This window comes from Salmo trutta, chromosome 2 (genome assembly GCF_901001165.1).
Source record: "Salmo trutta chromosome 2, fSalTru1.1, whole genome shotgun sequence".
Taxonomy (NCBI): domain Eukaryota; kingdom Metazoa; phylum Chordata; class Actinopteri; order Salmoniformes; family Salmonidae; genus Salmo; species Salmo trutta.
Genome location: NC_042958.1, coordinates 16,515,230 through 16,520,374, shown reverse-complemented (window position 1 = coordinate 16,520,374; position 5,145 = coordinate 16,515,230).

Here is a 5,145-nt window from a genome sequence, read left to right as displayed (position 1 = left end):
CCAGATAGTTGAGCCTGTAGGCCAGATGGTTGAGCCTGTAGGCCAGATGGTTGAGCCTGTAGGCCAGATGGTTGAGCCTGTAGGCCAGATAGTTGAGCCTGTAGGCCAGATAGTTGAGACTGTAGGCCAGATAGTTGAGCCTGTAGACCAGATAGTTGAGACTGTAGACCAGATAGTTGAGCCTGTAGACCAGATAGTTGTCAATGTAGGTCAGATAGTTGAGCCTGTAGACCAGATAGTTGTCAATGTAGGTCAGATAGTTGAGCCTGTAGACCAGATAGTTGAGACTGTAGGCCAGATAGTTGAGACTGTAGGCCAGATAGTTGAGACTGTAGGCCAGATAGTTGTCACTGTAGACCAGATAGTTGAGCCTGTAGACCAGATAGTTGAGCCTGTAGACCAGATAGTTGAGCCTGTAGACCAGATAGTTGAGACTGTAGACCAGATAGTTGAGACTGTAGGCCAGATAGTTGAGACTGTAGGCCAGATAGTTGTCACTGTAGGCCAGATAGTTGAGACTGTAGGCCAGATAGTTGTCACTGTAGGCCAGATAGTTGTCACTGAAGGCCAGATAGTTGTCACTGAAGGCCAGATAGTTGTCACTGAAGGCCAGATTGTTGTCACTGAAGGCCAGATAGTTGAGCCTGTAGACCAGATAGTTGAGAATGTAGACCAGATAGTTGAGCCTGAAGACCAGATAGTTGAGACTGTAGACCAGATAGTTGAGCCTGTAGACCAGATAGTTGAGCCTGTAGGCCAGATAGTTGAGCCTGTAGACCAGATAGTTGAGCCTGTAGACCAGATAGTTGAGCCTGTAGGCCAGATAGTTGAGCCTGTAGACCAGATAGTTGAGACAGTAGGCCAGATAGTTGAGACAGTAGGCCAGATAGTTGAGACAGTAGGTCAGATAGTTGAGACAGTAGGCCAGATAGTTGAGACTGTAGGCCAGATAGTTGAGACTGTAGGCCAGATAGTTGTGACATGGAAGCCAGTGTTGGCTGAACAAGACCTACATGTGACAGAAAGGGGGGGAGGGAGATTTCACTGTGATAATGATAACGGCTGAACACATAACATTATCTTTCTTCATGCCTCTCTCTTTCCCTCTGTCAATTCAAAGAGAAACATTGAGGCGTGCAGCCACAGACTCTTTCCTTCTCTCTCTCAATTCAGTTCAATCAAAGGGGCTTTATTGGCATGGGAAACATATGTTTACATTGCCAAAGCAAGTGAAATAGATAATAAATAAAAGTGAAATAAACAATAAAAAATGAGCAGTAAACATTACACTATCTCTGTCTCTCTCTCTCTCTTTCTCTCTCTCTCAGGATTCTACATTTTAATGAGGCAGAGCTTGGCTTGTTAGTGGTATCGCTGTCACAGTCAAAAATACACCGCTTTTATGCACGAACACACACACACACACACACACAAACACACACACACACACATATATAGACTCTCACACACCAGAGCACAGTCATTAAAAGTGAAACCACAGACATTTAAAGGACTCCCAGGCCCAAACTAAGGCAGCTGCGCGACGGTGAAAAGAGTCCCCTGGAAACAACGATGGGAATGATCATTTGTTGTTGAAAAAGCAGTGAGGTTTTACAGAGGTTAAGCTTGTCTTTGATCTGTTTTTAACTGTCTTTAGCTCTGTGGAGGGATTATTCAGACATCTTCACAGACTTACAGTAGACAGGCTCTGACATGTATGTTCTACACAGGAAGCTCATTTGACACAGAGTTTCTTGGTTTTTCTCTCATCCCCTAACTTCCCACCCTTAGTTTACTAAATGAATGTGTAGCTTCGACTGGCTGACAGTGTGTGTTTCACTTATACGTGTGTGTATCTGTGTGTGGTCTTTTAGAAATCTGTGGTACACCTACAAAATATTGCCACTCACTATTTTATTTTCATCCCAAATTAGCCCTGGTCTGTTTGTGGAGTGTGTGGCCCTCTGTCTGAGAGAGAGGGATGTTGATGCTTATATGAATGATGATTATGATTACCAGGCATTATTTTATTTTGGATCCTCTGAACTAGCATCATCTGAACTAGCATCAGCATCGTAAGTGGCCATTGTGGAAGGAGCTACACTGGCTACTGTGACGACCCTCCCACTCTGTCTGCCGTATTCTCTCTTGTTCTTGTTTCTTTATTAGGAGGCCGGTGGGCGGAGTTGGAAGGGTCGTCAGATGAATGGGAAACACCTGGGCTCGGGTGTTTCCCAGGATAAATGGACCTCTTCCACATTCATTGAGAAGACTCTCTCCACGCAGACACCTTGTTGATATTGGTTGGGGAGTTTTGTGGTTCTTTTGGTTATTTGCTTTGGCACCTTTCAACACTCTGCAATATTACATTCAAGTATGCAACACACTCACTTACATTACTGATTACTGATTACACATGCCATTGTTAACTTCTTAGTTGCTTTATTTAATAAATATATATTTTTGATACACCTTGTCTCCACGTTGTCTCCCTTTTGTTGCGAACTATGAGCCGGTTCGTAACAAGTGGGGGCTCATCCGGGATCTTGAACTTGTGTTTGGGAGAAAACGTGGAGGTATGTTAACTTGAGGTGTTTTGTTTGTTAGTTTGAGTTTGGTGCTCAGTACTGGTTGTCTTTGGTTGTTTTGTTTGTGTGCTGCGTTGGAGAGAGTACATTGGTTAGTTTCCAGGCCTCTGCCCAGCCTGGAAACACTTGTTGTACTCGCTGTTGGAACATTGGTCTGAGGTGAGTAGAATCAGCTGTGTACCTCGGTGGGAGATTTGGATAGGGTAGTGAAACTTACTACCTGGAGCTATAGTCTTTTTCCCCTGATAGGCTTAGCGACGTGTTTCATTTTTGGAATATGTTGGGCATTGTTAAAGTTTGTTATTTTTGTGTGGTGTCTGTGGACTGAGCAGTTGTCTCGGGAGCACATCCGTGGCTTGGTGGAATCTACCAGCGTGCTGGGGGGTTACTTCCTCGCCAGCGGGCTACAGTGCATAATTACCCACCGCAAATCTGCATGAAGACTAGGGTTGAGTTATTGTAGGTTTTGGGGAAGCTCCATATCTCATCTCTTTTCTGTGGTACCAGTGTGATTGTTATTTCTCTTGTTGTGGTCTGGTGTGCTCAGAGGGGTTGAGTGAGATTTTTTTTCTCTCTCTGACTATGGCGTCTAATGTAGACGAGTTCATTCGCTTTCCAAAAGAGGAACTGTTAGACTTATGTACTAAAGAACAGCTGTTGAAGGTTGCTGAACACTACAAAATTGAAATTAGTGATAAACGTCTAAAAAATTCCATTAGGTTAATATTGAAGGCCAATCTGATGGAGAGTGGTATTCTTGACGTTACCACTGGGGCAGTCTCTGCTGAGGACTCGCCGTCTCCCCGATATGTCACAATTACCGCTCCATCGGTTAGTCCTAGTAATCTTCTTTTTGAACAGCAGAAAGAGCTGCTTCTGTTACAGCAAGAGCACGATCGTGTAAAATATGAAAAGGAATTGGAATTTAAACAGGATATGGAGCGTGCAGATCGGTTGAAATATGAAAAGGAATTGGCTGCTGATCAGTTAAAACATGAAAAGGAATTGGCTGCTGATCAGTTAAAATATGAAAAGGAATTGGAATTTAAACAGGATATGGAGCGTGCAGATCGGTTAAAACATGAAAAGGAATTGGAATTTAAACAGGATATCGAGCGTGCTAAAATCAAGCTGCAACAAGAGCGACTAGAGTTGGTTAGGGAAGGAAAGCTCTCAGGAGAGAGTTTGCTCTGAGAAGGTGACCCAGAATTACTTAGGAATCGTTCCTCTTTTGGTCGTGCCCCGGACACATTTGACATTGTTGGGAATTTACGGTTGTTGCCTCAGTTTAATGAAAAGGATCCTGAGACATTCTTTTTGTTGTTTGAGCGTGTTGCTAACGCTAGGAGTTGGCCTGATTCTGATCGCGCTTTGATGTTGCAATGTGTGCTGACTGGTAAAGCGCAGGAAGCATATTCAGCTCTTAGTGTAGCCGACAGTGTCATTTATGATAAGGTTAAAACGGCGGTGTTACAGATTTACGAATTGGTTCCTGAGGCTTACCGCCAACGATTTAGAACTTTAAAAAGGGATGATAAACAAACTCATGTTGAGTTTGCGCGAAAATTATCTTCACAGTTTAATCGCTGGTGTTCCGCTTCTGCGGTTATGACTTTTCAAGGGCTGTGTGATCTGATTATGCTAGAGCAATTTAAGGACACAATCCCTGATTATATAGCGACGTATATTAACGAACGCAAAGTAAAGACTGTCGCTGAAGCTGCGGTTTTGGCAGACGAATATGTTTTGACTCACAAAAGTGTTTTTGTAGAGCCCCGTATACGGAGTGAGTGGAGACATTCGGAGAGATTTGAACCACGCTCACAGAGATACTCTGGTTCACGGGCAGAGTTTTATTCAACTAGGGTTGAGCCTGACTCCCGTGGTAAAACTGACTTTGGTCAAGAGTGTCACTACTGTCACGGCTCAGGTCATTGGAAAAATGAGTGTCCGGTTCTCAGGTCTAGGGGTAAATTCAGTACGTGTGATAACGTTAAATCTAGGCCTACGGCGTTAGCTGCGTCTGTTCCACATCAGTTTACTCCTGAAACATTGTCTCAGGCCCAGGGCCATGTGAAAGTTCATATTGACCCAGGCTATTTACCTTTCGTTACGGAGGGATTTGTGTCTATGTTAGGAAGTAAGAACCTAGTGCCAGTGAAGATCCTACGAGACACAGGTGCCTCGGAATCGTTTGTGTTGGAATCTGTGTTACCCTTCTCTGCTGAGACTGATTCTGGGAATAGTGTTCTAATTAGGGGAATAGGTTTGAATAATCTGTCAGTTCCATTGCATAGACTAATGTTGGATTGTGGACTGGTGAAAGGTGAGGTTGTTGTGGGGGTGCGTCCTTCGTTGCCTATTGAGGGTATCGACGTTATCCTTGGGAATAACTTGGCTGGCGAGTGTGTGTGGCCTGTTGTGTTTCCATCTCTAGTGGTTTCCACTAAATCGTCACTTGTAGGGATTCCTGATGAGAGTGAGCAGAGGTTCCCAGCGGTGTTCTCTGGGGGTACAGTGACGCGGTCTATGAGCCATGGTGACCTGGTCCCTGCTC